At 45.3% G+C, this 22,045-nt stretch overlaps 1 pseudogene across 1 annotated transcript in view; it reads left to right on the forward strand.

Annotated features, from left to right (window-relative positions):
• The window catches only part of LOC311146200 (ubiquitin carboxyl-terminal hydrolase 33-like), a 75,351-nt pseudogene that overhangs the window by 15,117 nt on the left and 38,189 nt on the right, over positions 1–22,045 (forward strand). Inside the window, exons 2-7 of the transcript in view lie at positions 5,478–5,585; positions 6,234–6,287; positions 6,489–6,551; positions 12,647–12,802; positions 13,549–13,657; positions 14,280–14,349. The product of the transcript in view is annotated as a ubiquitin carboxyl-terminal hydrolase 33-like (transcript). The remainder of the gene's footprint in view (positions 1–5,477; positions 5,586–6,233; positions 6,288–6,488; positions 6,552–12,646; positions 12,803–13,548; positions 13,658–14,279; positions 14,350–22,045) is intronic.

A 22,045-nucleotide genomic window follows, 5' to 3' on the forward strand; every position in this document is an offset into this window, starting at 1 on the left:
TGTGTTACTGATGGTAGGCTTTGTTACTTTGGTCCCAGCTCTCTGCAGGTCATTCACTAGGTCCCCACGTGTGGTTCTGGGATTTTTGCTCACCGTTCTTGTGATCATTTTGACCCCATGGGGTGAGATCTTGCGTGGAGCCCCAGATCGAGGGAGATTATCAGTGGTCTTGTATGTCTTCCATTTCCTAATAATTGCTCCCACAGTTGATTTCTTCAAACCAAGCTGCTTACCTATTGCAGATTCAGTCTTCCCAGCCTGGTGCAGGTCTACAATTTTGTTTCTGGTGTCCTTTGACAGCTCTTTGGTCTTGGCCATAGTGGAGTTTGGAGTGTGACTGTTTGAGGTTGTGGACAGGTGTCTTTTATACTGATAACAAGTTCAAACAGGTGCCATTAATAAAGGTAACGAGTGGAGGACAGAGGAGCCTCTTAAAGAAGAAGTTACAGGTCTGTGAGAGCCAGAAATCTAGCTTGTTTGTAGGTGAACAAATACTTATTTTCCACCATAATTGGCAAATAAATTCATAAAAAATCCCACAATGTGATTTTCTGGATTTTTTTTCTCAATTTGTCTGTCATAGTTGACGTGTACCTATTATGAAAATTACAGGCCTCTCATCTTTTTAAGTGGGAGAACTTGCACAATTGGTGGCTGACTAAATACTTTTTCCCCCCACTGTAGGTTGTAGGTTGGGAGCTTTTGTGAAAGAGCACAGTTAGAAAGATGTGGCATATAGAAGCAAACCGGATGGACATCATGAAAATGATTGGAGAGGTTGAGGGTAGAGGAAGTTCTGGAGTAAAAACAAACAAAATAGAATTATTGTAAAATTGACTGTGTCCATAAAATGTATATAGTATGTATAAGCTGGAAGTAGAGGCCTAAGCGTTGTTGTTCACTAGTTTACTCCAATTAGGGAAGGGGTGGTGGGGTTGGAAAGGATTAAAGGGAAATATAAATATATATGTATATGTGTATATATATATTTAAAAAAAACATGGGGGATTGGAAGTGATGCAGACAATTACATTGATGGAAGTTACAATCTATCTGCTATATTAAGCTGATCAACTCCCTAAAAAAATACAAAATAAAATATATATATTAAATTATTTTTTTCCCTCAATCTACACACAATACCCCATAATGACAAAGCAATAACAGGTTTTTAGAAATGTTTGCAAATTGATTATGAAAATTAAACAGAAATACCATATTAACATAAGTATTCAGACCCTTTGCTATGAGACTCGAAATTGAGCTCAGGTGCATCCTTGAGATGTTTCTACAACTTGATTGGAGTCCACCTGTGGGAAATTCAATTGATTGGACATTATTTGGTAAGGCACACACCTTTCTGTATAAGGTCACACAGATGACAGTGCATGTCAGAGAAAAAACCAAGCCATGAGGTCGAATGCATTGTCCGTAGAGCTCCAAGACAGGATTGTGTCGAGGCACAGATCTGGGGTAGGGTACCAAAACAATTCTGCTGCATTGAAGGTCCCCAAGAACACAGTGGCCTCCATCATTTTTAAATGGAAGAAGTTTGCAACCACCAAGACTCTTCCTAGAGCTGGCCACCCGGCCAAACTGAGCAATCGGGGGAGAAGGGCCTTGGTCAGGGAGGTGACCAAGAACCCGATGGTCACTCTGACAGAGCTCCAGAGTTCCTCTATGGAGATGGGAGAACCTTCCAGAAGGACAACCATCTCTGCAGCACTCCACCAATCAGACCTTTATGGTTGAGTGGCCAGACGGAAGCCACTCCTCAGTAAAAGGCACATGACAGCCTGCTTGGAGTTTGCCAAAAGACACCTAAAGGACTCTCAGACCATGAGAAACAAGATTATCTGGTCTGATTAAACCAAGATTGAACTCTTTGGCCTGAATGCCAAGCGTCACATCTGGAGGAAAATCTGGCACCATCCCTACGATGAAGCATGGTGGTGGCAGCATCATGCTTTGGGGATGTTTTTCAGCGGCAGGGACTGGGAGACTAGTCAGGATCGAGGGAAAGATGAACAGAGCAAAGTACAGAGAGATCCTTGATGAAAGCCTGCTCCAGAGCACTCAGGACCTCAGACTGGGGCAAAGGTTCACCTTCCAACAGGATAACGACCCTAAGCACACAGCCAAGACAACGCAGGAGTGGCTTCGGGACAAGTCTCTGAATATCCTTGAGTGGCCCAGCCAGAGCCCGGACTTGAACCCGATCAAACATTTCTAGAGAGACCTGAAAATAGCTGTGCAGTGACGCTCCCCATCCAACCTGACAGAGCTTGAGAGGATCTGCAGAGAAGAATGGGAGAAACTCCCCAAATACAGGTGTGCCAAGCTTGTAGCTTCATACCCAAGAAGACTCAAGGCTGTAGTCGCTGCCAAAGGTGCTTCAACAAAGTACTGAGTAAAGGGTCTAAATACTTATGGAAATGTGATATTTGAGTTTATTTTTAATACATTTGCAAAGTTTTGATGTCTTCACTATTATTCTACAATGTAGAAAATAGTAAAAATAAAGAAAAACCCTGGAATGAGTAGGTGTGTCCAAACCTTTGACTGGTAGTGTGTGTGTGTGTGTGTGTCTGTGTGTCTGTGTGTGTGTGTGTGTGTGTGTGTGTGTGTGTTTGTGTGTCTGTGTGTCTGTGTGTGTGTAGGTGTGTAGGTGTGTGTGTGGGTGTAGGTGTGTGTGAGTGTGTGTGTGTGTGTGTGTGTGTTGAAGAGGGAGGGGCTCAAGCTACTGCCCTGTGGAAAGAAATGTGTGTTTTTTGCCAATTTTAACAGCACACTTGTTGTCTGTGAACATGGATTTTATAATATCCTACAGTGAGGGAAAAAAGTATTTGATCCCCTGCTGATTTTGTACGTTTTCCCACTGACAAAGACATGATCAGTCTGTAATTTTAATGGTAGGTTTATTTGAACAGTGAGAGACAGAATAACAACCAAAAAATCCAGAAAAACGCATGTCAAAAATGTTATAAATTGATTTGTATTTTAAAGAGGGAAATAAGTATTTGACCCCTCTGCAAAACATGACTTAGTACTTGGTGGCAAAACCCTTGTTGGCAATCACAGAGGTCAGACATTTCTTGTAGTTGGCCACCAGGTTTGCACACATCTCAGGAGGGATTTTGTCCCACTCCTCTTTGCAGATCTTCTCCAAGTCATTAAGGTTTCGAGGCTGACGTTTGGCAACTCGAACCTTCAGCTCCCTCCACAGATTTTCTATGGGATTAAGGTCTGGAGACTGGCTAGGCCACTCCAGGACCTTAATGTGCTTCTTCTTGAGCCACTCCTTTGTTGCCTTGGCCGTGTGTTTTGGATCATTGTCATGCTGGAATACCCATCCACGACCCATTTTCAATGCCCTGGCTGAGGGAAGGAGGTTCTCACCCAAGATTTGACGGTACATGGCCCCATCCATCGTCCCTTTGATGCGGTGAAGTTGTCCTGTCCCCTTAGCAGAAAAACACCCCCAAAGCATAATGTTTCCACCTCCATGGTTGACGGTGGGGATGGTGTTCTTGAGGTCATAGGCAGCAGTCCTCCTCCTCCAAACACGGCGAGTTGAGTTGATGCCAAAGAGATTGATTTTGGTCTCATCTGACCACAACACTTTCACCCAGTTCTCCTCTGAATCATTCAGATGTTCATTGGCAAACTTCAGACGGGCCTGTATATGTGCTTTCTTGAGCAGGGGGACCTTGCAGGCGCTGCAGGATTTCAGTCCTTCACGGCGTAGTGTGTTACCAATTGTTTTCTTGGTGACTATGGTCCCAGCCGCCTTGAGATCATTGACAAGATCCTCTCGTGTAGTTCTGGGCTGATTCCTCACCGTTCTCATGATCATTGCAACTCCACGAAGTGAGATCTTGCATGGAGCCCCAGGCCGAGGGAGATTGACAGTTATTTTGTGTTTCTTCCATTTGCGAATAATCGCACCAACTGTTGTCACCTTCTCACCAAGCTGCTTGGCGATGGTCTTGTAGCCCATTCCAGCCTTGTGTAGGTCTACAATCTTTTCCCTGACATCCTTTGAGAGCTCTTTGGTCTTGGCCATGGTGGAGAGTTTGGAATCTGATTGATTGATTGCTTCTGTGGACAGGTGTCTTTTATACAGGTAACAAACTGAGATTAGGAGCACTCCCTTTAAGAGTGTGCTCCTAATCTCAGCTCGTTACCTGTATAAAAGACACCTGGGAGCCAGAAATCTTTCTGATTGAGATGGGGTCAAATACTTATTTCCCTCATTAAAATGCAAATAAATTTATAACATTTTTGACATGTGTTTTTCTGGATGTTTTTGTTGTTATTCTGTCTCTCACTGTTCAAATAAACCTACCATTAAAATTATAGACTGATCATTTCTTTGTCAGTGGACAAATGTACAAAATCAGCAGGGGATCAAATACTTTTTTCCCTCACTGTATGTTTTTCCCCCCAACACCACTTTCCATCAATTTGTATTGCAGACCCTGATGCCAAATTGAGTCAAATGTTTTTAAAATGTTTTTAAATTAATGAAGCATGAAAATACATTGCTTTTGTTTAGTTTGTTTGTCAATTAGTGTGTGCAGGGTGAATATGTGGTCTGTCGTACGGTAAAAATCCAATTTGGCATGCGTGTCTCTCTCTGTCTCTGTCTCTCTCTGCTGTTTGGCATTATGACAGGAGTGGAACAAATAATGTCGTCATGCATTTTTTTTTTTACTTGTGCATTATGGAATTAGCTTGGATTTCACTAGTTCTTCTTGCCTGGCTGGACCAGGAATGAGTCGGTTTGTTTGATTTGTTTTGGGGAAATCGATACAGTGGATTATTGCTCCTTCTATACTTTGGTCTCAATCTTCTTTTTTAAATGTTGAGCCAACATGTTTTCAGCACTTTTATTTCCATGATTGATCAGAACTCATTTTCTCTTGCTTAGTGTGTGTGTACTTTGGACTGCCTCTTTTAGTCCTCACAACTGGTCAGAGATCAAGGTTGTCAGGCCTCTAGCCCCATCAGTAGTAGCTGGAGATCATAGGAACAGAGATAATATCTCTCTCTGAGAGATGAGGAGAGGAAGTTGTTTTGGGTTGATAAGTGTGCGGTACGACAGATCTGAAAGAGCAGTTGTGCTGTCTGGAGCCTCCGGTTACAACAGTGACAGACACGACAGACAGACAGTTTCCTGTTGTGGTACCAGCTGGTCTAAGAGGAGATGAATAATAGTGGATTTTCCATTGTTGTTGTCCACATCTGCACTCTTCTTCTTGTTGATCTCACTACATCACTGTTGCTTGAATGCCCATGACTGTGTTTTTAGCAGGGCGGTGTGAGCAGCTGAAATGTTTTATCAGTGCTGTGGAAGAAGTCTTGATTTTTTTATTTAACGTATTCCCTCTCTCTTTCTCTCTCCCCCTCTCTCTCTTTCTCCCCCTCTCTCTCTCTCCAATATCTCTCTCTCTCTCTCTCTCTCTCTCAAACAGGTGAGGTACAGGTTCAGGTGAGTGATGCCTGTGTGTTCTAGCAGTGACTGTCCCCATCTGCAGTGTGTAGGAGAGATCACCAAGGAAGAACTCATCCACAAGTCACATGTGAGTCCACCTGTCCTGCACTGCTGAGTCCCCTCCGTAGTCCTGCCCTGCTGAGTCCCCTCCGTAGTCCTGCCCTGCTGAGTCCCCTCCGTAGTCCTGCCCTGCTGAGTCCCCTCCGTAGTCCTGCCCTGCTGAGTCCCCTCCGTAGTCCTGCCCTGCTGAGTCCCCTCCGTAGTCCTGCCCTGCTGAGTCCCCTCCGTAGTCCTGCCCTGCTGAGTCCCCTCCGTAGTCCTGCCCTGCTGAGTCCCCTCCGTAGTCCTGCCCTGCTGAGTCCCCTCCGTAGTCCTGCCCTGCTGAGTCCCCTCCGTAGTCCTGCCCTGCTGAGTCCCCTCCGTAGTCCTGCCCTGCTGAGTCCCCTCCGTCAGTTATCTTATAGTTTAGCTAGTCTAGTTAACTTCTATCAATATCTAATAGAAGTTAAATAGGCTATCTAAACTATCTTTATCGTTATCCAATAGCATTAGCTAGAATAGAAACGATGATTAAATGGCCAAGACCTGGATGTTTTAGTAGAAATGAGAATGTTGTCATTGGAGAAGGCCTTGCTCTATCATGTTACTGTTTTATAGCTGTTGTCTCACTGGTCTGGCCTGGTCACTGGAGCTAGTTGGTTATGATGTCACGTGGTGTGTGTGTGTGTGTTTCTAGGGCCAGTGTCAAGACTGCAAGATTGGAGGACCAAATCTGTGGGCGTGTCTGGAGGTGAGTGAAAAGTCCCAGGCTGTGTTTGGGAAAAGTTGTTACAAATTAAGACTTTTATTTGTAAAGTTTTGTAAGTAATTGGGACTTTTATTTAGGAAGTTGTGCGATTACTATTTGGCCTCATGAAAATTGACTGTTGGATGTTAATGTTGACTGTTAATGTTGACTGTTGTATAAATCCATGGTTTTCTGTGTTTGTAGAACCGCTGTGCGTATGTGGGCTGTGGAGAATCTCACGCTGACCACAGCACCGTCCACTCACAGGTGAGTAACCCTTGACCTCTACACCTCCCACATATACCTACAGGAGTAGAGCAGTACACGGGATGAGTAACCCTTGACCCTTGACCCCTGACCTCTACACCTCCCACACACATACCTACAGGACTAGATCAATATTCAGGATGGTTCAGAAGACGAGAGTCCCAGTTCCTAGAGAGAGGTGAAAGGGATGTTGGAGGAGAAGAGTCCCAGTTCCTAGAGAGGTGAAAGGGATGTTGGAGGAGACGAGAGTCCCAGTTCCTAGAGAGGTGAAAGGGATGTTGGAGGAGACGAGAGTCCCAGTTCCTAGAGAGGTGAAAGGGATGTTGGAGGAGACGAGTCCCAGTTCCTAGAGAGGTGAAAGGGATGTTGGAGGAGAAGAGTCCCAGTTCCTAGAGAGAGGTGAAAGGGATGTTGGAGGAGAAGAGTCCCAGTTCCTAGAGAGGTGAAAGGGATGTTGGAGGAGAAGAGAGTCCCAGTTCCTAGAGAGAGGTGAAAGGGATGTTGGAGGAGAAGAGAGTCCCAGTTCCTAGAGAGGTGAAAGGGATGTTGGAGGAGACGAGAGTCCCAGTTCCTAGAGAGGTAAAAGGGATGTTGGAGGAGACGAGAGTCCCAGTTCCTAGAGAGAGGTGAAAGGGATGTTGGAGGAGAAGAGTCCCAGTTCCTAGAGAGAGATGAAAGGGATGTTGGAGGAGAAGAGTCCCAGTTCCTAGAGAGGTGAAAGGGATGTTGGAGGAGAAGAGAGTCCCAGTTCCTAGAGAGAGGTGAAAGGGATGTTGGAGGAGAAGAGAGTCCCAGTTCCTAGAGAGAGGTGAAAGGGATGTTGGAGGAGACGAGTCCCAGTTCCTAGAGAGATGAAAGGGATGTTGGAGGAGACGAGAGTCCCAGTTCCTAGAGAGAGGTGAAAGGGATGTTGGAGGAGACGAGAGTCCCAGTTCCTAGAGAGAGGTGAAAGGGATGTTGGAGGAGAAGAGTCCCAGTTCCTAGAGAGAGGTGAAAGGGATGTTGGAGGAGACGAGTCCCAGTTCCTAGAGAGAGGTGAAAGGGATGTTGGAGGAGAAGAGTCCCAGTTCCTAGAGAGAGGTGAAAGGGATGTTGGAGGAGAAGAGTCCCAGTTCCTAGAGAGAGGTGAAAGGGATGTTGGAGGAGACGAGTTCCAGTTCCTAGAGAGGTGAAAGGGATGTTGGAGGAGAAGAGTCCCAGTTCCTAGAGAGAGGTGAAAGGGATGTTGGAGGAGACGAGAGTCCCAGTTCCTAGAGAGATGAAAGGGATGTTGGAGGAGAAGAGTCCCAGTTCCTAGAGAGAGGTGAAAGGGATGTTGGAGGAGACGAGAGTCCCAGTTCCTAGAGAGAGGTGAAAGGGATGTTGGAGGAGACGAGAGTCCCAGTTCCTAGAGAAAGGTGAAAGGGATGTTGGAGGAGAAGAGTCCCAGTTCCTAGAGAGAGGTGAAAGGGATGTTGGAGGAGACGAGAGTCCCAGTTCCTAGAGAGAGGTGAAAGGGATGTTGGAGGAGAAGAGTCCCAGTTCCTAGAGAGGTGAAAGGGATGTTGGAGACGAGAGTCCCAGTTCCTAGAGAGAGGTGAAAGAGATGTTGGAGGAGAAGAGAGTCCCAGTTCCTAGAGAGAGGTGAAAGGGATGTTGGAGGAGAAGAGTCCCAGTTCCTAGAGAGATGAAAGGGATGTTGGAGGAGAAGAGTCCCAGTTCCTAGAGAGAGGTGAAAGGGATGTTGGAGGAGACGAGTCCCAGTTCCTAGAGAGAGGTGAAAGGGATGTTGGAGGAGAAGAGAGTCCCAGTTCCTAGAGAGATGAAAGGGATGTTGGAGGAGACGAGTCCCAGTTCCTAGAGAGAGGTGAAAGGGATGTTGGAGGAGACGAGTCCCAGTTCCTAGAGAGGTGAAAGGGGTGTTGGAGGAGACGAGAGTCCCAGTTCCTAGAGAGAGATGAAAGGGATGTTGGAGAAGAGTCCCAGTTCCTAGAGGTGAAAGGGATGTTGGAGGAGACGAGAGTCCCAGTTCCTAGAGAGAGGTGAAAGGGATGTTGGAGGAGAAGAGTCCCAGTTCCTAGAGAGGTGAAAGGGATGTTGGAGGAGAAGAGTCCCAGTTCCTAGAGAGAGATGAAAGGGATGTTGGAGGAGACGAGAGTCCCAGTTCCTAGAGAGGTGAAAGGGATGTTGGAGGAGAAGAGTCCCAGTTCCTAGAGAGGTGAAAGGGATGTTGGAGGAGAATAGTCCCAGTTCCTAGAGAGAGGTGAAAGGGATGTTGGAGGAGACGAGAGTCCCAGTTCCTAGAGAGGTGAAAGGGATGTTGGAGGAGAAGAGTCCCAGTTCCTAGAGAGGTGAAAGGGATGTTGGAGGAGACGAGAGTCCCAGTTCCTAGAGAGAGGTGAAAGGGATGTTGGAGGAGAAGAGTCCCAGTTCCTAGAGAGAGGTGAAAGGGATGTTGGAGGAGAAGAGTCCCAGTTCCTAGAGAGGTGAAAGGGATGTTGGAGGAGAATAGTCCCAGTTCCTAGAGAGAGGTGAAAGGGATGTTGGAGGAGACGAGAGTCCCAGTTCCTAGAGAGATGAAAGGGATGTTGGAGGAGAAGAGTCCCAGTTCCTAGAGAGAGGTGAAAGGGATGTTGGAGGAGACGAGAGTCCCAGTTCCTAGAGAGATGAAAGGGATGTTGGAGGAGAAGAGTCCCAGTTCCTAGAGAGAGATGAAAAGGATGTTGGAGGAGAAGAGTCCCAGTTCCTAGAGAGATGAAAGGGATGTTGGAGGAGAAGAGTCCCAGTTCCTAGAGAGATGAAAGGGATGTTGGAGGAGAAGAGTCCCAGTTCCTAGAGAGAGGTGAAAGGGATGTTGGAGGAGAAGAGTCCCAGTTCCTAGAGAGATGAAAGGGATGTTGGAGGAGACGAGAGTCCCAGTTCCTAGAGAGATGTGAAAGGGATGTTGGAGGAGACGAGAGTCCCAGTTCCTAGAGAGAGGTGAAAGGGATGTTGGAGGAGACGAGAGTCCCAGTTCCTAGAGAGATGAAAGGGATGTTGGAGGAGACGAGAGTCCCAGTTCCTAGAGAGGTGAAAGGGATGTTGGAGGAGACGAGAGTCCCAGTTCCTAGAGAGAGGTGAAAGGGATGTTGGAGGAGACGAGAGTCCCAGTTCCTAGAGAGAGGTGAAAGGGATGTTGGAGGAGAAGAGTCCCAGTTCCTAGAGAGGTGAAAGGGATGTTGGAGGAGACGAGAGTCCCAGTTCCTAGAGAGGTGAAAGGGATGTTGGAGGAGAAGAGTCCCAGTTCCTAGAGAGAGGTGAAAGGGATGTTGGAGGAGACGAGTCCCAGTTCCTAGAGAGAGGTGTGAAAGGGATGTTGGAGGAGACGAGAGTCCCAGTTCCTAGAGAGAGATGAAAGGGATGTTGGAGGAGACGAGAGTCCCAGTTCCTAGAGAGAGATGAAAGGGATGTTGGAGGAGACGAGAGTCCCAGTTCCTAGAGAGAGATGAAAGGGATGTTGGAGGAGACGAGAGTCCCAGTTCCTAGAGAGGTGAAAGGGATGTTGGAGGAGAAGAGTCCCAGTTCCTAGAGAGGTGAAAGGGATGTTGGAGGAGAAGAGTCCCAGTTCCTAGAGAGGTGAAAGGGATGTTGGAGGAGACGAGAGTCCCAGTTCCTAGAGAGAGGTGAAAGGGATGTTGGAGGAGACGAGAGTCCCAGTTCCTAGAGAGAGATGAAAGGGATGTTGGAGGAGACGAGAGTCCCAGTTCCTAGAGAGAGATGAAAGGGATGTTGGAGGAGACGAGAGTCCCAGTTCCTAGAGAGGTGAAAGGGATGTTGGAGGAGAAGAGTCCCAGTTCCTAGAGAGGTGAAAGGGATGTTGGAGGAGACGAGAGTCCCAGTTCCTAGAGAGAGATGAAAGGGATGTTGGAGGAGACGAGAGTCCCAGTTCCTAGAGAGAGATGAAAGGGATGTTGGAGGAGACGAGAGTCCCAGTTCCTAGAGAGGTGAAAGGGATGTTGGAGGAGACGAGAGTCCCAGTTCCTAGAGAGAGGTGAAAGGGATGTTGGAGGAGAAGAGTCCCAGTTCCTAGAGAGGTGAAAGGGATGTTGGAGGAGACGAGTCCCAGTTCCTAGAGAGAGGTGTGAAAGGGATGTTGGAGGAGACGAGAGTCCCAGTTCCTAGAGAGGTGAAAGGGATGTTGGAGGAGACGAGAGTCCCAGTTCCTAGAGAGAGATGAAAGGGATGTTGGAGGAGACGAGAGTCCCAGTTCCTAGAGAGAGATGAAAGGGATGTTGGAGGAGACGAGAGTCCCAGTTCCTAGAGAGGTGAAAGGGAGGTTGGAGGAGACGAGAGTCCCAGTTCCTAGAGAGAGATGAAAGGGATGTTGGAGGAGACGAGAGTCCCAGTTCCTAGAGAGAGATGAAAGGGATGTTGGAGGAGACGAGAGTCCCAGTTCCTAGAGAGGTGAAAGGGATGTTGGAGGAGACGAGAGTCCCAGTTCCTAGAGAGGTGAAAGGGATGTTGGAGGAGAAGAGTCCCAGTTCCTAGAGAGGTGAAAGGGATGTTGGAGGAGACGAGAGTCCCAGTTCCTAGAGAGAGATGAAAGGGATGTTGGAGGAGACGAGAGTCCCAGTTCCTAGAGAGGTGAAAGGGATGTTGGAGGAGACGAGAGTCCCAGTTCCTAGAGAGAGATGAAAGGGATGTTGGAGGAGACGAGAGTCCCAGTTCCTAGAGAGAGGTGAAAGGGATGTTGGAGGAGACGAGAGTCCCAGTTCCTAGAGAGGTGAAAGGGAGGTTGGAGGAGACGAGAGTCCCAGTTCCTAGAGAGAGGTGAAAGAGATGTTGGAGGAGACGAGTCCCAGTTCCTAGAGAGATGAAAGGGATGTTGGAGGAGACGAGAGTCCCAGTTCCTAGAGAGATGAAAGGGATGTTGGAGGAGAAGAGTCCCAGTTCCTAGAGAGAGGTGAAAGGGATGTTGGAGGAGACGAGAGTCCCAGTTCCTAGAGAGGTGAAAGAGATGTTGGAGGAGACGAGAGTCCCAGTTCCTAGAGAGAGGTGAAAGGGATGTTGGAGGAGACGAGAGTCCCAGTTCCTAGAGAGAGGTGAAAGGGATGTTGGAGGAGACGAGAGTCCCAGTTCCTAGAGAGAGGTGAAAGAGATGTTGGACGAGAAGAGTCCCAGTTCCTAGAGAGAGGTGAAAGGGATGTTGGAGGAGACGAGAGTCCCAGTTCCTAGAGAGAGGTGAAAGGGATGTTGGAGGAGACGAGAGTCCCAGTTCCTAGAGAGAGGTGAAAGAGATGTTGGAGGAGACGAGAGTCCCAGTTCCTAGAGAGGTGAAAGAGATGTTGGAGGAGACGAGAGTCCCAGTTCCTATTGCATCACGTGTGTACAAAACATTATGAACATTATGCTGTTTCAATGACACAGACTGACCAGGTGAAAGCTATGATCCCGTGTTGTCAGTAGTTAAATCCACTTTAATCAGTGTAGATGAAGTGGAGGAGACAGGTTAAAGAAGGATTTTTAAGCCTTGAGACCTGGATTGTGTATGTGTACCATTCAGAGGGTGAATGGGTAAGACAAAATATTTAAGTGCCTTTGAACGGGGTATGGTAGTAGGTGCCAGGTGCACCAGTTTGTATCAAGAACTGCAACGCTGCTGGGTTTTTCACGCTCAGCAGACGTGTTAGAAATGTGGATTTCCGGTCTAGTCTCTACCCTCGCAAAAGGAAATTTAGAGCCAAAAGCCCCTCCCCGATCCGTGACACGCGAGGCACTCCTGGCGAATACTTTTTACGCACCACCTTTTCCCAATCCTGATAAGTCCAAATAACCAGTGAGGAAAACCCCAAAACCAGATCTACTGCTGTTCCTTATCATTCAGTCCTGACAGATTCTCTGCCCACTCGTTAAAGCTCTGCTCCATAAGGGTGGGTGTTGTCATGGCTGTGGCCTAGCCCTCTCTGCCAACACTGATGCAGACACATGAATAATGACTGACTGTCTGTCTGTCTGTCTGTCTGTCAACAATACACTGTATTTGTTTATTTGCTTATACCACCTTTATACATATTTAATTACAGCTTTATAAACATCTAGAACCATTATAACATGCTTATAAACCCCCTCTTTAACAGGAGACGGGGCACAACCTGACAGTGAACCTGACCACCCTGAGGGTGTGGTGTTATGCCTGTGGGAAAGAGGTGTTTCTGGAGCGTAAACTGGGCCCTCACTCCCCTGTCCCCAGCACGAAGACCCTAACATCACCTCACAACAACAACAACACACAGGTAATGTTACGCTCTGGAACCGAGATTGGTTGGTTGGTTGGTTGATTGATATGTTGATGGATTGGTCAGTTGATTGATTTATTGATTGATGATTGATACATGCATCGAGTGATTGATAGATGGATACCTGAATTCATTGACATATTGATACCTAGATTGATTGATAGATTGATTGATATATTGATTGATAGATGGATTGATACCTGAATTGATTGGTTGACTAATTAATGGCTGAATCTCAAACCACTAATGAAGTTCCCTTATTATAAATACAGTTGTCTATATGTAAGGCCACAACCCCGACCAAATCAAGCTATAACATGAACATTTTACAATCCACTGTACAGATTCAATCATTGTTAGTGATTATGTCACATCCTTTGAGACCATGTTCAAAGTCAATAACAATTCAGTTATGTAAAGTTGTTTTCTTTCTCTATGAAATGCTGTCAAAGCAGTGGTTCCACTGTTGTCTCCTCACGCTGCTGATAATCACTGTGTTTAGATCAACGTTTCCCAAACTCGGTCCTGAGGACCGCCAATGTCGTGAACATTTAGATGTTTGCCCTAGCACTACACAGCTGATTCTAATACTCCCAGCTTGATGATGAGTTGATGATTTGAATCAGCTGTGTAGCGCTAGGGCAAAAAACTAAATGTTCACGACATTGGGGGTCCCCAGGACCGAGTTTGGGAAACGCTGGTTTAGACGATATGGTTCTGATAGGGTCTTCTTCTGTCCCCAGGAGTGTAGCAGGGTGCAGGGCCGCTCCACCTCTCTGAGACTGCCCCCTGCTGGTGGCTGTGAAGACCTGGGCATGGAGACCGAGGAGGAGGACGAGCTCCGCGCCAGAGGTACGATCATTTTCCATAGGGCGTCGTGATAGGGCGTCGTGATAGGGCGTCGTGATAGGGCGTCGTGATAGGGCGTCGTGATAGGGCATCGTGATAGGGCCCTGTGTTTGCGAAATGTGACATGCCTGGATTTGTACCTTGTTATTTAAAGCTGCAATATGTAACTTTTTTGGCTACCAAATTCACACACAAATGTGTGTTATATCATTCCATTAATGAATTGCGTTGCGTCGGGATCAAAAAAGTTAACCCCCCCCTCTTACACCCCACCCCCCCCCAAAAAAAACTATTGTAAAGTGGTTGTCCCACTGGCTATCATAAGGTGAATGCACCATATTTGTAAATCGCTCTGAATAAGAGCGTCTGCTAAATGACGAAAATGTAAATGTAATAGATCTGTCATTGAAAGCATGTCTAAGAAGCGGTAGATCTGTTCTATATGTGCTAGTGGGTCTCAGGATAGATGTTGATGTGTATCTATATGTGCTAGTGGGTATCTCAGGATAGATGTTGATGTGTATCTATATGTGCTAGTGGGTATCTCAGGATAGATGTTGATGTGTATCTATATGTGCTAGTGGGTATCTCAGGATAGATGTTGATGTGTATCTGTCTCTACTAGGGCTGACTGGACTGAAGAACATAGGAAACACCTGCTATATGAACGCAGCCCTGCAGGCCCTATCTAACTGGTAAGAACCCTGACCCTTCACCCTGACCCTTCACCCTGACCCTAAACCTCCACCCTAACCCTTCAACCTGACCCTTCAACCTGACCCTAAACCTCCACCCTAACCCTCCACCCTGACCCTAAACCTCCACCCTGACCCTAACCCTCCACCCTGACCCTAACCCTCCACCCTAACCCTTCAACCTGACCCTTCAACCTGACCCTAAACCTCCACCCTAACCCTCCACCCTGACCCTAACCCTCCACCCTGACCCTAACCCTCCACCCTAACCCTTCACCCTGACCCTAACCCTCCACCCTAACCCTCCACCCTGACCCTAACCCTCCACCCTAACCCTTCACCCTGACCCTAACCCTCCACCCTAACCCTCCACCCTGACCCTAACCCTCCACCCTGACCCTAACCCTCCACCCTAACCCTTCACCCTGACCCTAACCCTCCACCCTAACCCTCCACCCTGACCCTAACCCTCCACCCTAACCCTCCACCCTGACCCTTCACCCTAACCCTCCACCCTGACCCTTCACCCTGACCCTTCAACCTGACCCTAAACCTCCACCCTAACCCTCCACCCTGACCCTAACCCTCCACCCTGACCCTAACCCTCCACCCTAACCCTCCACCCTAACCCTTCACCCTGACCCTAACCCTCCACCCTAACCCTAAACCTCCACCCTAACCCTTCACCCTGACCCGGCCCTGCAGGCCCTCTCTAACTGCTGAGACCTGGTTCATGTCAACCACCTTACTAACCTCTGGCCCGCCAGCCCATTAAATGGAGAGATGGAGAGACACACTAAGAGGTGGAATGGGTTCACACTCATAAAGCTCACTTCATTATTCAACGTTTTTAATGGTTTACTGCATCAGGGATAGCGTACACAGACGTTTCTAATCAGGGATGCGGTCCCTCTGGTCTAGCTGTATACAAATGAGTCACAAAGAGATACAGAATTATAGGGTATGGGATCGGGCACGAAGGGCAACTCACAAATCAATCGCCCCAGGTGTCCGCTCACCTGAAATACATCACATCAATTCATGAGATCGCCCACCACGAAGGACATCAGGCAGAGCCATTCATATATATGTTGGGCCAACTCATAAACGATATGCAAAACTGATGTGGACAGTGTTCTTGTTTAACAGTCTAAATGTGGCTTATAGGAAGGAGGTGAAATCGAATTATTCATTTAAACTGTGGAGATACAGAACTTAATGTATATATCCACATGACTTCTCTTTGGAGTCACCTCCTCTTTTGATCCCGACGCAACGCAATTCATTAATGGAATGATTTTGTTCTGTAAAGTGTCTCGCAACTGGCAAAGTGACGTCTCGACGTCTGATAGTGGATTTACGTTCCCCAAGACGTACTTTCAAGGCGCGGGATGTTTTTCCAATATAAATCTTTTTACACATGACTTTATCTCATAGGCAGGGACGGCCTGTTCAATAGGGCGATATGGGCGACGCACTGCCAAACGGGAAAAGGAAGGGATTTTTTTTCTAATCAATTATAAAAAATAAAAAAAATAAAAATTACAATTTTATAAATTTATAAAAAATTATATCACGGCAACAGCAGTTATCAGTGTTCACGTCTGATCTGCCAGCCACTAAATGTCAAATCAGGCTAAAGTCGTGCTTCAAATGGCCCCGCCCGTTTTTTGGGCGATTTCAGTCAGGTTGAAAATCGCCCAGAAGTCTCTCATAGCCTGTCATGTAAAATCTATTTTTTTCACATTTCAAAGCTTTCAATACATTCTCTATGGGTGTCTGTGTGCATGCACTTACGCGCTTTCGTCATACGTGACGTAACGTTGAACGTAACTAAGACAATGGCGGCTATCAGCGTCTATGTTGCGACCTGCAGTGTGGCGTTATTTTATGTTTTTAATTTGTAGACTTAGTTTACAAACATTCTGCAAACATTCTGCTTTGGACTGATCTTCGGTTTTGGACTGATCTTGTTGATCGTGTACATACCCGCTACGAACGGACTAAATAATGAAAACGCTGCTGGCAGAGAGGTGGAGCCGGCCACCTTCACCCTGGTCAGAGCGGACCGCGATCCTGGTAAGAGAGCGACTCTGTACCCCGACATTGAACTGCTTTCTGTGTCATTGAACCTTACTATTGTTGATAAAACAAGTTTACTGGAGAACGGAGAAAAAGTAGAGACTTTTGGACAAGGTGGATAATTGTATAATATAAGGCAGTTTATTCAGAGGTAAAGATATCTGCAATCGCGTTCACGGACCCGTTCGTCAAACTCTTAGGGAGCTATAAATCAAGCCCCATTACTTACCATATCAGATAAGAGAAATTGCTGCAGCTACATATATTTTACATCCTGGCCCTACATAGTTCACTATTTGCATCACTTACCAAAATATTACATGTGGTCATATATGCTTGGAAAGTGGAGATGCCATAGAACGTCAAAAAAGTAAACATTGCTGGAGACACATTGCGTTTGCTAGCGAAGAGATTTGTTGTGGCAAATGAACTTGGGCTGGGAATTGCCAGGAACCTCACGATAAGATATATGCATCAGCATTGCGAGTCTCATGATTCTATACGTATTGCGATTCGATACTGTGATTTTATTGCGCACCATATGTCTGTTGCAGAGGGATCAGAAAGCCATGAGAACGAGTTTTGATCAGTCATGGAAATAAAAGTGCTGAAAACAAATTGGCTCCCAATGTGAAAAGATTGAGAACAAGCTATGAAGGAACAATAATGGCGTTTTGGTGCAGGTACAGCCAACTAGCGCTAAAATATTGCGATATTGTCAATACAGTATATCGTAAAGTATCACTATGTAACTCGATTTCTTTCACCCCAATCCCTCAAATTAACGGTAAATAACTGAATTGTTTGCCCCACATTTAGCTAAGATGATTAGCTAGCCAGCTAAAATGTTTTATTTAGTTAGCAGTCGCATCTACAATAGTTTACTGTCAATAACATGTCTCCAAAAATGACGTGGTGTCTCCAATTGTGTTGACATTTTACAATTGCAATGCGCATCCATGAGTATCGACTTTCTGTAGCTCAGCTGGTAGAGCATGGTGCTTGTAACGCCAAGGTAGTGGGTTCGATCCCCGGGACCACCCATACACAAAAATGTATGCACGCATGACTGTAAGTCGCTTTGGATAAAAGCGTCTGCTAAATGGCATATTATTATTATTATTATTATTATTATTATCTGAAGAGAGCCCCGAAACATTGTGTGCAGACATTTTATGCAATAAATGAAGTAGGTTCAATCTAGTAGTTCTGATCTTCTGATTGGTCCTGATGAGTTGGGCGAGGTCCCCTCCAGGCTACTGTCACTGTTGCATTGGCTCTGAGTCGGGTTCTCTGTCTTCAAATGTTCAGCCTAAGAGAGGGGATTTTTGTGTGTGTGTGTGTGTGTGTGTGTTTAACAGTGATGATGTGTGTGTGTGTGTGTGTTTAACAGTGATGATGTGTGTGTGTGTGTGTGTTTGTGTGTGTGTGTGTCCTCAGAGCAAGAACTCGTGAGTTGGAAGAACTGAGAGGCCTATGGCGTGGGTGTTGTCCTTGGCCACCTGCTGACAAGGCTGACAAGATAGGACCCTTTTGTCCATTGTTATTGGATAGGAACATAACTTATAACCAGCTCCTGACCTAAATAGATCTTAGCACAACATTTTACTCAACATATCATATTCCATATTCACTATAACAAATATATTTACTACGACATTAGCAAGAACCGCCACATCCTCAGCCGGCTAATCCAGTGTGTGAAGTTTTGCGGAGTGTTTGAGTTAGCTTTGCGAGGCAAAGATGAAACTGAGGGCTCCACCAACCCTGGTAAGCCAACACTTTTGAGATCAGTCAATAAATGCTTCTGGTATTGACTTATATGCTGCCCCTGTCTTCATGTTGTTGCTGGACATATCTTTTTTTAAATGTGTGTAGGTCACCTAAATCATCAGAAAAATTGCCCCTCCTGAGAATTTTTTCAGGAGCCGCCACTGCTCATAGGTCCTAGTAGTCTGAGGGCATGCTGAGTTAGAACATTTCCTTATGGTTCTACAAGAGGTACATTATCTATAGGGGTAGGCTCTTCTCTCTGTCTGAACACATCTGATTTAACCAATATGTTGGATACATTTCTTCATCGTGAATAAAGGTGGATTCTGGAAGCCAGAATTTAAAGAGGACTCTGATGATAGTATGTGCCAGTGTTTCTTGACAATAGACGTGATGCCATTACGGCTATCATTGAAAGTAAGTATATAGTTTACAGAAAACAGTATATTCTGTTGTTGTTGGGATTTATTAAGTAACTGGCTTCTGTTCAAGCGTTTAACTTGTTTTGGAGCTTCATCAAGCCAGGTATCTGGGTGTCCTCTACAGCGGAAACGCTCAAGGAGAGAATTGGATTGTCTGTCATATTCTTCCTTTGTGCCACAGATGAAAGTCTAAGAAGGTTGGCTGACTGGTAAACCTCTTTAGGGGGAGAGGGTGATAACTGTCAGCTGTCAATACAGTATGTTTATCTGTAGCTGTTCTGTAAACGCTAGTACTTAGAGATTGTCCCTTCTTTGTAACAAGTACATCTAAGAAATGTATAGAATTAATGTTATTTTCCGTAGTGAAGGAAATTGATTGTACTCTAGAGTTAATGTAATTAAGCAATTCATTTCATTTAATTTCGGAACACGTCCAGATCATAAAACAATCGTCTATATAGCATGATCTTTGTAAGGATTATTATAAATAAGATCTAATTTGAATTTCCCCATAAATAGATTTGCGTATTTGGGATCTAATGGAGTTCCCATTGTTGTTCCAAAAGTCTGTAGATAGTAATATTTCTCAAATAAGATTTTTTTTTTTTTGTAAACACTAGTTGTGCAAACTAAATGATATAATTTGTAGGCACATTGCTTAAGCGGTTGGAGAGGAAGAATTTGAAGGCCTCCATACCTCCCATCATTCAGACTGTTGGTATAAAGGCCCCGTGTCGCTCAGTTGGTAGAGCATGGCGCTTGCAACGCCAGGGTTGTGGGTTCGTTTCCCACGGGGGGGCCAGTATGAAAAAGATATAATATGTATGCACTCACTAAACTGTAAAGTGGCTCTGGATAAGAGCGTCTGCTAAATGACTAAAATGTAAATGTATAAAGCGATGAGACATTAAGAGGGACTAACCAATCTCCTTCACTAATAACTGGTATATTTTGTAGTTTCATCAGAACGTCAGTGGTGTCTTTTAAATAAGATGTTTGATAAATGTGAAAGTCAACATAACAAGACATTATTTCAGTTAGGGAGCCAATACCTGAAACGACAGGTCTTAATGAAGGGTCTGTGGTGATGTGTGAACCTTAAACAGACCATAAAGGATTGAGGCTGAAATATATTACAATTCCTGTTCTGACAACCATTTCTTTTGTAGTTCTTTTTATTGAGGACTTTATTCACTTCACCGGATTCTGATGCGTTGGTCTGTTGGGTGGGATGTCGTCTCGGAGTGCTGTGCTTAGGTTTCTCAGACAACCAGGTGTAGATGTTCTGCTCCTTTTAGTCGACTGTGTTGCGCTTGAACTTTCCCAGCTTGAACTTCAGTAGATCGGCTTGGAGGTTATCGATCTTGGATTTGATATTTTGCTGGAGTCTGTCCACTTCTTCTCGATTTTATGTCTGCTCAATGTCCATTTTGCAATCATTGGTAGCTTGTTTTATAGTAGCAAGCTCTCTAGAGAAATGGTGAATGATGAGTAGCATTAGGTTTGATGAGCAGTGATTCAGCACCAGCGTCTCCTCTCCCTATGGACGGCTCCTTTTGGATACGGAAGCCTCCTGGGATTGTACTGTTGTTGTAGTATTCGCTGAGCGTTCTGGCGTGGAGCTCTGAGCGAATTTCTCTTCTAGTGTTTCCTTCTCTGGCGCTATGATAATGGTGGTTAAGTCCCCAGGGAGTAGAATTTTCTCAGAGCGAGAGAGAGATAAAAACAACACCACACAGGGATCTTAATACTAGGACTGGAGAAGAACCAGACACCATTATACACAGGGAGACAAACACCAGCATCCCCTCATATCCCCCCAGGAAGAACTTTGATGAGAACAACAACAGAAACTGGAACACTGGGTCTGTACATAGTCAATGGAAGACTACAGGGGACTGGAACATTGGGTCTGTACATAGTCAATGGAAGACTACAGGGGACTGGAACACTGCGTCTGTAATGTCACCAATTGATCATGTTTGGGATGCTCTGGATCGACGTGTACAACAGCGTGTTCCAGTTCCTGCCAATATCCATCAACTTTGCACAGCCATTGAAGAGGAGTGGGACAACATTCCACAGGCCACAATCAACAGCCTGATCAACTGCGTTGCATGAGGCAAATGGTGGTCAGACCAGATACTGACTGGTTTTCTGATCCACGCCCCTACCTTTTTTTTTAAAGGTATCTGTGACCAACAGATGCATATCTGTATTCCCAGTCATGTGAAATCCATAGATTAGGGCTTAATGAATTTATTTCAATTGACTGATTTCCTTTGATGAACTTAAATTAGTAAAATCTTTTGAAATTGTCGCATGTTGCGTTTTATATTTTTGTTCAGTATAGATTTACTACTAAAAGACCCAAATATGATCACTTTTGCAACGAACTGTCAAAATGAAGACTAGAATTGACGTGTTTCACTAAATAACATCTGTTTTATTATTCGTTTTCTTCATGGACGTTATAGAGGACGTTGAACCAGCACTGAGATGTCAGGTCCATTTCTCCCCCAGGTTGAATGACCTGACACCCAGACAGGTGTAAAGAACTTGGGAACCTCCCAGCCACCAGGATAATCACCATATCCTCATGTACTGAACACGTTTATGAATGTTGGAGGTTAATCTCCTTGAGATACCCCTCACTTGGGAATGACTTGACATTGTTTTGTGCAATCGACTGTGTTTTGATGGACTCATGCAGATACAGGAAAATCAATAAAAATGGTAACATTTATTCTAAAATGAGAAGTGTTTCTGGTTTTGAGGCTTGGGCATCTAGTGACTGCAGTTCATTCGTCTAATTACCCTGCAAGAGAGAGAAAGGCATCAATATTACAATGCTGTATTCATTTCATAAAGTGGCCAGTTTATTAGGTACAACACCCCGTTCACGAAAATGGTTCGCTCCTACAAATGGTTTGCTCCTACAGCTAATTTCTTGCAATTCTACTCCAGAGAGGAGAGAGATGTTTGCAGTTTTGAATATGATATCTGAGTTTGAGTGACTAACAACAATCACATTTTCAACATTTTTGATGCCATAATTATAATGATATAAAATATATGCAATGAATTTTCCACCAACGGTTGTGTGTGCCAATGCACCACACAACCAATAAACAAAGCATACTGACTTAGGGCACGTCAATATCATGTTTTGCGTTTTCAACACCACAATAAATAGACAGAACATCCATCCCACCCAACCTTGTAGACTTACCCAGTATCGAAGGCTTGGCTTGACAATCTCTGAATGTCATTCAACTTTTTTGTTTTTTTGTAATTCATCAAATGGCTCCTGCACAGTTTGGATTGATTGATTTTGATTTGTCAATAATTTTTATTGTCTCTCTCTCTCTCTCTCTCTCTCTCTCTCTCTCTCTCTCTCTCTCTCTCTCTCTCTGCCT

This window comes from Coregonus lavaretus (assembly GCF_964263955.1).
Source record: "Coregonus lavaretus genome assembly, chromosome: 19".
Classification (NCBI taxonomy): domain Eukaryota; kingdom Metazoa; phylum Chordata; class Actinopteri; order Salmoniformes; family Salmonidae; genus Coregonus; species Coregonus lavaretus.